This window comes from Hemicordylus capensis, chromosome 3, assembly GCF_027244095.1.
Source record: "Hemicordylus capensis ecotype Gifberg chromosome 3, rHemCap1.1.pri, whole genome shotgun sequence".
Taxonomy (NCBI): Eukaryota; Metazoa; Chordata; class Lepidosauria; order Squamata; family Cordylidae; genus Hemicordylus; species Hemicordylus capensis.
Window position 1 is genome coordinate 297,306,918 of NC_069659.1, and position 12,163 is coordinate 297,319,080.

At 47.1% G+C, this 12,163-nt stretch overlaps 1 protein-coding gene and 1 long non-coding RNA gene across 2 annotated transcripts in view; one reads left to right on the plus strand and one right to left on the minus strand.

Moving 5' to 3' along the window:
• Nucleotides 1-12,163, minus strand: part of LOC128351894 (uncharacterized) — a 15,481-nt gene continuing 3,318 nt past the window's right edge. The window contains exon 2 of the long non-coding RNA XR_008320102.1: nucleotides 1-528. This is a non-coding gene — a long non-coding RNA (uncharacterized LOC128351894). The remainder of the gene's footprint in view (nucleotides 529-12,163) is intronic.
• The window catches only part of AMOTL2 (angiomotin like 2), a 21,877-nt gene continuing 21,275 nt past the window's right edge, over nucleotides 11,562-12,163 (plus strand). The window contains exon 1 of the mRNA XM_053311909.1: nucleotides 11,562-11,877. The gene's annotated coding sequence lies outside the window, so the exon portion shown is untranslated. The remainder of the gene's footprint in view (nucleotides 11,878-12,163) is intronic.

Here is a 12,163-nt window from a genome sequence, read left to right on the forward strand (position 1 = left end):
TTGACAAAAAAATTCTTTAATTGTGTGACAGTAATTTTGAGAACCAACCCAACTCCTGATAAAAAGCCTCAGTCCACAAACATCCTTGGCAAGAAAGCAATACATAGATATCTTATGAGTAACATAGTCTTTAAAATACAACCCAAACTACACAGCTTAACTGGAAACAGGAGTCCAATGTGCGACCAAACTAAAGATATCCATCTGTAACTTTGTGCCCACATGCATTAAACCTATCTGGTCAGGCACTTACTTGGCAGGCTAAAGAGACTGCATGGTGCAGTGGATAGAATGTCCTCAGAGCCAGCCCTAGGATAATTTGTGCCTTCAGTCTCCCCTTGCCCCATAGTTAGTTTATTAGTGTTTCCAACTTGCCAAGTTATGTTGTTTGTGCAGGTTTGCAAAACCTTGTAGTTCCAGATTTCCCCAGTAATGTGCATGAAAAGCGGCTCGTAATAATTTGCTGCTTTGCTGCCAGGGCTCTCCTCCTCCAGTCCTGGGATGCCAGTGAACTCTCACAGGCCTTCACTGGAGACAAAACACACAAAAAACAGCAAGTCACCCTACTGAGCTCAGCACCGATCAGCTCGGTCACCCCTGAGGCCAGCCCTAAGTGTAGTACCAGGAAGACCAGAGTTCAAATCCCTGCTTAGCCATCAAGCTCATTTGGTGAGCTTGTGTCACTATTTCTTAGCCTAACCCACACCACAGAGTTGTTGTGAGGGAGAATTGTGTGTGTATGTGTGGGGGGTGGGGCGGGCACATGTATGTCCACTTGAGTTCCTTGGAGGAAGGATGAGATATAAAGAGTGATTAATAAATAGAATAATCCTAAGCCATATAGTAGTGTCCATATAATGAATGGACACAAAGTGGATACTGAATAGACACACTTATCACTACTGAAAATTAATCATATATGTTTTCCTCCTGGGAAATAGTGTCAGAGACCTACCACCACCACCACCACCACTACTACTATGAATATTTATATACTGCTTTTCAACAAAAGTTCTCAAAGTGGTTTGCATAGAAAAACAACTAAAGAGACCTGCTACACATACAGAAGAATCTTGTGGTAATGATGAAATGGGAAAAAAAATCCTGGGGTGATGGAATGGGCTGGGAAGATAAGTGTAGCAAGCTTGGAGTGAGCCCTGGGGCAAAAGGTGAAGATGGGCTCCCCACACCCCACCTTCTTCAGAGAGGCACATGAGACAGAGCAAAGAGCAAGCTGTCACCCAACCAGCATCCCCCCTACTCAGAGCCCCAGGGATATTCCCACACCCCCACCCCATGTTTGGTACATGGGAGAACAACCAAAAATAACATCCCCCACATGCATTCTTAATTGGTACCGTCCACTCTTACCCCTTCAGAATTCTACCATCTATTTTTGCTGCATGTGTAGACCAGGCTAAAGTTAGTGGTAAAAGCAGGAACGTACTACTATATGAATGTTCATAGTGGAGACATTTGTGAGATGCTTGCAGTGATGTGTGAAATTTAAATAGTAACTTTGGTCTGTGGGAACACCCTTGGATTTCAGCCCATGTACATACACACCTACCTCTTCCTTAGTCAATTTCTTGTCGCTGATGAACCTCATGCCACAATAAAATCACTCTGTAACTGATTACACAAGCTCATGCCCCAATAAACCAGTTTAGTCCCAAAGGTGGCACCACAACATTCTTTGCCTTTTCACAATTCTCTGGTATGTCAAACACTTTAACCTCAAATGGCACATAGTCCATGTCAAGCCAGTTAAACCCCTAGATTTTAAATGTACTCCTGACATAATTTCAATGCTTGTGTGACCAGGATTTGAAGCTCAAAATATTATATATCCATACAGATCATCTTTGTTTTCCGCCTGGGTGTAGCTTATTTGCCAGTTACTCTCTTGATGGTATTCTCACCAGCATCTTTGAGGGACCACCATTATAGGGTCACCCTATAAACATGCTGACTACACAAATGGCCTCCATGCATGCACAGAGACCAGATATTGCCACTGCTGCAAGGAAGTGGGGCAGCGTTGCAGGCCTGCTGATAAGCACCTTCTAGTTGACTTTTAAAGGCACCTCTCACTTGCTGCTCCCCCCGTTATCCTTTACAAACACTTTTTTTTACTTCAGACGCAGAGGGGAAACCTCACCGGATTTCCCTTTACAGCCACTTGAACTGGTGAACCGGTTTGAGTGGGTGCGTGTGCAGAGGCCTGAAATCGGATCGGCTGGATCTGCTTCATTCGGGAGGAAGGCGGCTCGGGTAAGGGAGTCTTTTGCTGCCTTCTCTCCTAGTCTTGCCTGACTCCAGCGTGCTTGTTGCCAGCATGTGCACCCCGAGCCCCCCGACTTCACATAGTTTGGGAGGCAGGAGAGCTCTCGCCACAGTCCCACTCCATTGCTTCTGCACAGCGGCAGCTTTAAAAAGTTTTTAAGAAGAAGGTTAAACGGGCAGTCAAAAAGCGGGAGAAATTGAGTCCCTATCAGAACGAGCATTTCCCTGCAGAAAGTCAGGACAATTTGCACAGGGCAGGACAGTTGGCAACCCTACCCTAACTCTATCCCACACAGTTTTTCTAAAGCGTTGTTAACTGGACAAAGAAGGGGCACCTTTTCAAACCATGGTTCTTTTTGCAGAAGGAAAGCATTTTTCCCTATTCAGCCCCAGCATATAGTTCCTTCAGTTGCTGTTTCTGGTATCTACTTGTGCTTCTTTTTAGATTGTGGGTCTTTGGGGACAAGGTAAGGTAAAGGTAAAGTGTGCCGCCAAGTCGATTTCAACTCCTGGTGCCCACAGAGACTTGTGGATTTCTTTGGTAGAATACAGGAGGGGTTTACCATTGCCTCCTCCCGTGCAGTATGAGATGATGCCTTTCAGCATCTTCCTATATCGCTGCTGCACCATCTACTTATTTATTATTATTATTATTATTATTATTATTATTATTATTATTATTATTATTATTATTTTCTATGTAAATTGTTATGAGAACTTGTCTTTGGAAAGAGATATATTAACAACACCAACAACCATAGTAAATGTTCTAGCCACAAAGGACTCACAATCTAAACATGTGTTGCTATACATTCCTACCCCATTTTTACCTCTAGCCTTCCCTCAGCTCTTCTACCCTGCTGGTTTTCAAGCTAAAATACTTGCTAACTGAGCAAAGAGATGCCTTTCAGAGTGGTGATTCTATTATATTTTCCAGGGGGAGAGCAACTGGCCCTCTCCAACCCCAGCACAGCATCCCTCCAGTGATGGTTGTTGGGGTCTACTTTATGTTTCCTTTTAGATTGTGAGCCTTTTCAGACAGAGAATAATCTTTTCTATTATTTGTTTGTTTTTCTATGTAAACCGCTTTGCCAACTTTTTTTGAAAAGCAGTGTATAAATAATGTTGTAGTAGTAAATTAGAGCCCTGCTGGTTTCAGCAGATAAGGGATGAGGTTAGATTAGGGGATTAGGCACAGAAACGATGGCATTTCTTAAGTGCTTTGGCACATTTAAAGGTACTAGCCAACCCCGCACAGAGCATCTGTGCGCTCTTTGGGGCCGGCGGTTACCTCTCCCCCCACCCGCTTCTGCCCCAGTCTCTGCTTCCGGGCCCAGCCACCTCTCCTCTCCACTGCCACGTCTCCCCCCACACAATTTCTTTCCCCCCTCCTGGGCCTTGCCTCCGCAGCTGGGCCGGGCCGGGCCGGCCACCTCTGGCCTCCATGGCTGGGCCGCCATGGCAACCAATCCTCCTGGGTGCGCCTCAGCCAATCAGGCATGTTCACCACCCAGCCAGTCAGCTGGGCTCTGGGACGCACATTCCAAGCCACACCCAGGAGAATTAATATAATAGATAGATTGGGCCAGTTCGGACATCATTCAGAACCACGGTTAATCTGGCTTCCATGCAACATCTCCAAGTCTTGGGAGTGTGCATGCTCCCTTCTCTCCTCCCCACAAAGGGTTGCCATAACCCGGCTTTCCAAATCTGGTTGCCTAATTTGCATATTATGTAAACTGGCTGGAAAATAATTTCTGAGCAGAATAGTGACTGCACATTTTGTTCCATAGCTCTGCTTCTACAAGGGCTGGAGCTTAGCTTTTCCTTTTCTTTTTTAAATGAACTCTGAAATATGGGAGAATCTGAGTGGGCTAAGCAAGCCTGGTGAGATGCTTTAAATCTGGGTAAAACCCAGAATTTCGGGGGGCATGGCAACTCTATCCCCACATGCGCCTCAGAAGAATTCTACTTCCAGCTGAGGTTAAAAACAAATCAAGATCAGCCGCAACATCCAAACCAACCAACCTTGGTTTATTTTAGTCAACGTGCATGAGATAAACCATGATCTGAAACTAACTTCTAAGTTTGGATTCAAATCTCAGTTTATTTCAAGCAATCTGGTTAGAATAAACCAAGATCAGTCAGTTCAGATGTCTTTATTTTGGTTTGTTCCTAACCATGATTGGAAGTATAATTCTTTTGACTTACAAGCAGACAAGGGAATGGGAAGTGCGTGCTTCCAAGGCTCAGAAACATTGAAGTCATTCACACAATCAAAAACTGTGTTCTACCTGGGTTTGGGAGCTTCGTGCGCTCCCAATTTTTGGTTGCGTGGAAGCAAGGTAAGAGGCAAACCTGCGTAGAATCTATTGAGCTGGGTCTCACAATTAGTGAGACCTGGTTTCGGAGAGTGCGTGGGGAGAACAGGCTAAGCACGCTCTCCCTGCACACGAGCATGGAGGGAGCCTTGGGCAGCCAGATCAGCCGCCCACACGATTGCCGGCTCCATGACAGAGCCAGCGGGGGTTGGGGAGCTCAGGGGCCACGCGGCCCCCAAAAGCTCCAGTATGCCCTGCGCAAGTGTGCAGGGCATACTGGGGAGATCCCCAGAGCCGGGAGGAGGCTTTTTGCCTCCCCTCTGGGGGTCTACTCATGAGTAGCCACGGCGCGGAACCGCGGCTACTCACGATCAGGAAGCCCGGGTTTGCAGAGCACGTGAGGCTACAAAAGCGGGCTAGCCACTTGTAAGCCACCGGGCTTGCCTGCGAGCCCGATGGTTTGCACGAGCAGCAAAAATCGGGCTAGGCTCTCCTAGCCTGATTTTTGCTGCTTGTGAGAATAGCCCCATTGTGTAGAAGCAAGGTAGGAAGAAAAGTTACCCAGGTTTTCTTCTTACCTTGCTTCCACACAACCAAAAATTGGGAGCACACACAGCTCCCAAACCTGGGTAGAACACAGTTGTTCAGGGGCATAGTGGGGGCCAGGAGACAAAGTCTTCTTAGGGGGCACGCATGCCCCCCATACCCTAAGCCATGCCCCCTGCATCTGACATAAGATACAATGAGTGGGGCAATCAACATCTCCCCGCCACCGCCCCTGCCCACCAGCATCTCCCTGCTGCCACCCTTGCCCTGCCACCGCTACTTAACTGTTGGCCTCCGGTGGGGGGATGAGCCGAGCAGCAGCAAGCGCTGTGGCTGCCTGGTGGACCTTTCCTCTCCTCTCTGACTGGCCGAACTGCATGCCTGTATAGTTCGAATATGGACGTTGCATGCCCGTGACGTCATGGGCATGCGATGTCCGTATTTGAACTGCTCAGGCATGCAGTTCAGCCAGCTGGCCAGGGAGGAAAGGAAAGTCCCACCAGGCAGCCACAGCATCTGCTGCCACCACAGGGTTCACCCCACTTGGTTCACCCCCAACCCCACCCCCGGACGCCAACCGTTAAGAAATGGCGGGACAGGGCCAGCGGTGGCGAGGCAGGGCCGGCGGTGGGGTAAGGTAAGGGTGGCGGAGAAGCCTGCTTGGGGGCCCCTTGGAGGCCCCCCCAGACCTCTGGGCCTTTGTCCCTGTTTGTCCAATAGGCGCTACACCCAAGCAGTTGTTCATTGTGTGGATGACCTCATAGCATAAAACCAAGATTTAACCTTAGTTCCATATGCCAAATATGTACCAATAAACACGTTCTTGTAGCAACAACTATCTCGTAACCCTAGCTAACAATGCAAGGAAAGATAAATCTCTTACACTGCAATTTGACGCATATCTGTGTACATGCAAATTTTGTTAAATATAATTTATTTTTATTACCAGAAGAGTAACCACATTAGTCTTTTGTAGGGAAAAATGTATATATGTGTCTGCCCACTGAGGATAACACTTCATGCATCTGAAGAAGTTGGCTCTATACTTTATCTTAGCCAAAAGGCCGAGAAGCAATTGAATTAGGCTCTAATTTAGTGTTTCTCAGCCACCAGTCTGTGGACCGGTGCTGGTCCGTGAGGAGTTGAGTGCTGGTCCATGTTGGTCCATGAGGAATTAACCCCCCAAGAAACCAAATTTTGAGCCAGTGGGGGCTGCTGCCGCCGGGAGCACTCCAGAACTCATTTCTAAGCAAGCAGCCCTCGCTGCTGGGATAACACTCATTTCACTTCCTCAGGGAGCTCGCCCAGGCTCCATGGATCCTTGGCGCCCCACTGGCGGCCCCCACCAGCTCAAAATTGTTTTGGGGGTACGTGAGGGTAGGGGTGAAGGGGTGACCCCTTTACTAACTGCTGGTCCGGGAAACCGCGCACAAAGAATGTACCAGTCCACGACTCCAAAAACATTGAGAAACACTGCTCTAGTTCATGATCACTTGCCACAATAACTATTTTAGGTTCTAAAGTGCCACAAAACTCTTTGTTACTTTATTTCCAAGTAAATGTGTTTAGGCTATCTTGACAGTGCCCTTCCTATGCCAATTACGGGAACATAGGAGCATAGGCAGCTGCCATATACCGAGTTAGACCATTGGTCCATCTAGCTCAGTATTGTCTACACAGACTGTCAGTGGCTTCTCAGAGGTTGCAAGAGGAGTCTCTCTCAGCCCTATCTTGGAGATGCCAGGGAGGGAACTTGGAACCTTCTCCTCTTCTCAGAGAGGCCCCATCCCCTCAGGGGAATTTCTTACAGTACTCACAAGTGGTCTATCATTCAAATGCAACCAGGGTGGATTCCGCTTAGCAAAGGGGACAATGACAAAGGGTGGTTTATAAATGTAACCAATTTTTTTTAAAAAAAAAATGAGAATAGTGAGGACGTAAAAAGCCATGCTTTCTTTGCCTGCTTTTCAGGTCTTGCATTTCTTTATGATCAGCCAAAGCTCAAGCTTGGGCACTTCCCAGGCATTATGCAACACAAAAAATAAGCAAGTTTCCAATGACTAAGAGTAGGCTGAGGATATAGTTGTTGTTTGTTTATGGTATCTGTATTAAATATTTCTTTTTTTAAGGTGTCCATACCAGCTGTCAGCCTAAGGGCTTTTCTGAACAAGCAGTTCATTGTGCCATAAATGCACTTTTGTTTTTCATTTGTCGTACTTGACTAAGTTGCACCTCGTCTCCCCAGGGCTAGACTGCTGTTGCCTCTATTTGTGTGGCCAAGCACTTAAAATCACAATATTCTGTCTCTGCAAAAGTACAGTGTTTCCCACAAATATCTCTTGCTCTCATGTTTGCTGGGTGCAATATGGTTGCTTAAGGGCTGTGGGCAATTAGGACCGCCTGCTCCCAAATGAACCCCACTGGGTGCTGAAATCAGCTTCACAAGCCCTGCTCTCTCTCTCTCTCTCTCTCGCCCATTTGGCAGCAACCAGAGATAGGACATTTTGGTGGTGGCACTGCAACTGTGCTCTGGCTTTTGTTGAGCACTGTTACAAGCTGGGGTTTTTTGTTTTTTGTTTTTAAAACAATGAAAACCTTTTCTGCAAGATTTTAAACTGATTTAGTTTTAGTTGATGGGTCCCTCTGTGGATTTCCCTGTGGGACGTTTTTGCTGACATTTTAGTCTCTACCTTAAATACTTTTTAAAATGTGGAATTGTGATGGTTTTTATCCATTAATTAGGGCTGTGACTTGAAAGGTAGGATAACAAATATTATAGACAGACAGATTGATATTGGAGGGGAGATTGGAGAAAAATGCAAATAGTGACTCCTGGAGCAACATAACTCACCTTCCTCCCCACTATCGCACTAGGACTAGGACTGCAGAGACCAAATCCCCATTCAACCATGAAACTCACTGGGGGACGCTGGGCCAGCCTCTTATGTCACAGCCTATCCTACCTCACAGGGTTGTTGTGAGGATAAGCACAACCATGTATACCACTCTGGGCTCCTTAGAGGAAGCGGTGGATATGGTAATTAAAAAAACAAATTGTATTAACATGTTGCACATTGTGCTTAGGTGCTGGAGTAGTTCTTCGGAGACTCTGGACTCCCAGATTTAAAACGTAATAAACAGTAGTACAGTGTCTTCACCTTTGTGCCTGTTCTGTCTCTTCTAAAGCCTCCCCTACTATATTCCTATCAAATGTGGTCTTCAGTCAGTCTAATTCGCTGTCACAGAATCAAAATTTCATCCTAATGCCATGGCTCTATGTCCTTTGGGTGAAGCAGGAAATAGTTTGGAAATCTGCCATCATGAAGGAAGCACAGAAAGGGGGAGAGGAATTCCCAAGCCACCCCCTGGAATGTTCCTGCAAGTCAAAGGATGTTGTGCCTTTTTCTTTCTTACAAACAGCCATCACCTGTCAAATGGAGGCAGACTGGGGCGGGGGAAGCTTCATTGTGGGGTGAGCAGTAGGAAGAGCAGATGGTAAAGGCAGGTTCTTTCTTTCTTTCTTGTTTTAATCAGCCTTGTTTGGCATTAAAGACAACAGATCCTCTCACAGCTTTGATTAAATAAGATTTATTTCCACAGGCAGCTGGCAGGCAGAACGCTTATCCCCTTGTCAGTAAATACCCCTCCTCTAGCTACAAGCTGCCTGCCCTCTACACACACACCACACACACACAAAACTGAGAGCCAACTAACTGTTCCAAAAACTTCTTGCTCCCCCCCTCAGTAAATAACTCCTGTAAAATATCCCCTGCACTTTTCCAGCACCACTGGGAAATTAAAAAGGGAAAAGGAAAAGCTAGGTCCCATCCTGAAAGAATACGGGACCACCTTTCCTCCAAGAGTTCCCACCAAACAAGGACAATTGTTTTTTGGATCACAGACATTATATTCTTAACCATGCTTCATTTGCAAAATGAGCCAGGGCTCAATCTTGCTTTGAACCTCTGACCTCTGACCTGGAATTCCAGATCTACAGTCCTTGTTATGTTGAAACTAGCAGCAGTTACTCATTAGGAAGAGTAAACCACTCTGCACAAGCTCAGAGGCACTCTCTCATCTCATCACCAGCTAGCATGCCAGTGTGAGGGGTGGGGGACTCAACTATTATGAGATATGCTCCTTAGTGTGAAAAACAGGTTCTGCAGCTCAGTGCCTCAGCACTGTAGCAGCAAGAAGCACCTGAAGTTTCTCATTAAACAGATTCACTAGACAATTTACTTTTGTGCCGTGAGGTTAGTGAAATATGACTAATATTGTTTTATGCTGGTATTGGATGAAGGCAGTTGAGAAATTTGTAAAATAAATTAAAAACACTACTAATGATATATGGAGGAACTGTCAGTCATGTGGCTCAGTGCTACCTGCAGTCTGGAGTGATACAGCCCAGATACAGGTTTATGTCATAAGATTAAGTCTAGCAAAAATTAACTTAATTATGTTCAACTTAATTTTCCTTTAGTCCTTTAGTGTCCTTTAGTGTTTGATTAAAAGTAAAGTGTGCTGTAGAGTTGGTGTCGACTCCTGGTGACCACAGAGCCTTGCAGTTGTCTTTGGTAGAATACAGGAGGGGTTTACCATTGCCTCCTCCCGCACACTATGAGATGATGCCTTCCAGCATCTTCCTCTATCGCTACTGCCCAATATAGGTGTTTCCCATAGTCTGGGAAACACACCAGCAGGGATTTCAACCCACAACTTCTGGCTTGCTATTCAAGTCATTTTTCCACTGCACCATTAGGTGGCTATGATTGATTGATTAAGTGCCGTCAACTTGGTGTCAGATCTAGGGGTTCCCAATCTTGGGTCCTCAGACATTGTTGGACATTGTTGGGATACAACTCCCATCAGGGCCTTCTGCCATTGTGGCTGGGAATTATGGGAGTTGTAGTCCCATATACTGAGAGAAGCTGGATTGGAAGGAGATGAGCATGGTTTTAAAGTTGGAGGAAGAAACATCAATAACCTGTGCTACACTGATGACATCACTCTGATAGCTGAGAATGCGGATGATCTGCAAGCTCTAGTAATGAAAGTCGAGCACAGTGAAAAAATGGGACTACAACTAAATGTAAAGAAGATTAAACTAATGACAACAGGTACAGCAACCATCCTCAGAACTGATAATGAAGACACTGAAGTGGTGGATAGCTTCGGCCTTTTAGGATTGACCATCAACAGTCAAGGATCCAGCAGTCAAGAAATATGCTGCAGACTAGCACTTGGTAGGGTTGCAATGAAGTCCTTGGAAAGGATATTTAGATGCTGTGACGTTTCTACACCTACAAAGATTAGAATCATTTGGACCACAGTTTTTCCCGTGATACTCTATGGATGCGAAAGCTGGACTTTGAAGAAGCAAAATAGAAAAAGCATTGATGCTTTTGAACTTTGGTGCTGGAGAAGACTTTTGAGGACACCATGGACAGCCAGGAAAACAAACAAATGATCCATAGAACAGAACAATCCAGAATTTTCACTTGAGGCTCAAATGACCAGGCTCAACTATCATACTTCGGACACATTCTGCAAAGACCCAGCTCCCTTGAGAAGTCCACAATGTTGGGAAAAGTTGAAGGAAAGAGAAGAGGACGACCAGTGGCAAGGTGGATGGACTGGATTACGACAGCAATGAATGCACCACTGAAAGACACATTAAAGGCCAAGTTGAAGACAGATCATCCTGGAGAGAATCTATGTGGTCGCTAAGACTTGAGACCGACACCGACTTGACGGCACTTAATCAACCAATCAGTCATGATCCATTTATAGCGTGGTCGCTAAGAGTCGATACTGACTTGACCACACTTAATCAATCAATCAGTCAGTCCCCAAAACGGCTGGGGCCTAAGGCCGGAGACCCCTGGTCGAGTGGTTAGAATGTTTGGAACAAGAGGGGTGGGGCAAAGGTTCAGATTCCCTTCTCTGCCACGACATTCACTGCCTGACCTTGGGCCACTCATTCCCTCTTTAGTCTAACCGACCTCACAGTTGTGAAAATGGGAGGGAAGGGAGAAGAGTCAGGCATGCTATCCTGAGCTGCTGCTTGGAGGAATTATAAAAATGAAACTATTCAATAACATCCCAGGCAGACCACTTTCATTTTAAGAGATAAGCAGCGCTGGGACGGGACCCACTTTCCACCTCCTACACGGCCCCCCCAACATCCTTGCCCTCCTGTCCTGAGTCTTTCTGTGGAAAAGGGGGCGTGTGCAGCCTGTACTCTGCTGAGTTTGGCCGGCATGTGTGGGGTAAGGGTTGGGACACTGCCTCGCGCCCCCTGCCGGGCTCCGTCCCTCAGCTCAGCTGTGGAGGGAGGAGGAGGAGCAGCAGCAAGGTTATTTGTAGTGAGTGGCTTTGATCCCCGGGGGGAACCTGAAACTCTTGCATTCCTGACATAGCAGCAGGCTCTTGCGCAGTCCGGCTTCCCTGGCTCTCATTACAGCTGGAGGAGGCAGGCACTGTGCTCAGTTGCCTTCCTTCCAGCAGGGGCAGAGAGGCAGGCGCTTTGCGAGGCCAGGCTGTTGCATGCACACACATTCACTCACTCACTCACTCGCCGAAGCGCCAACACGTTGCGAGCAGGAGAGGAGTTGAACCCTCGTTTTCCTTCGCGCTCCCAAAGCCGGAGAGAGGAGCCGAGTGGCGGCTTCTGGGGACCTCAACCGTGCCGGCAGGACGAGGCCATTTGGGCTGCTATGGTCCGGTAAGTTTCACACGCCACTCGGGACTGCAAGGAGAAGCGGCCGTGTGACATATGTCGTTCTGTGTTCGCGGAGATTGCAGCGAGCGCCGTGGCTTTCTGGCTTTCTGCCCATCACCGTGGCGTCTGGTGCTGCGCTGATGGGGGACTGGACCCTCCCAAGACTGCGCCCCTGTTTTAAAAGTCTTGGGGAGTCGATCGGATGACTCCCCCCAATGACTCCCTGTCTCTCATGTCGGTGATCTTGACAAGCTTGCGGGCACGGGCAGCGTCCTCCCTCCCCTGCAGC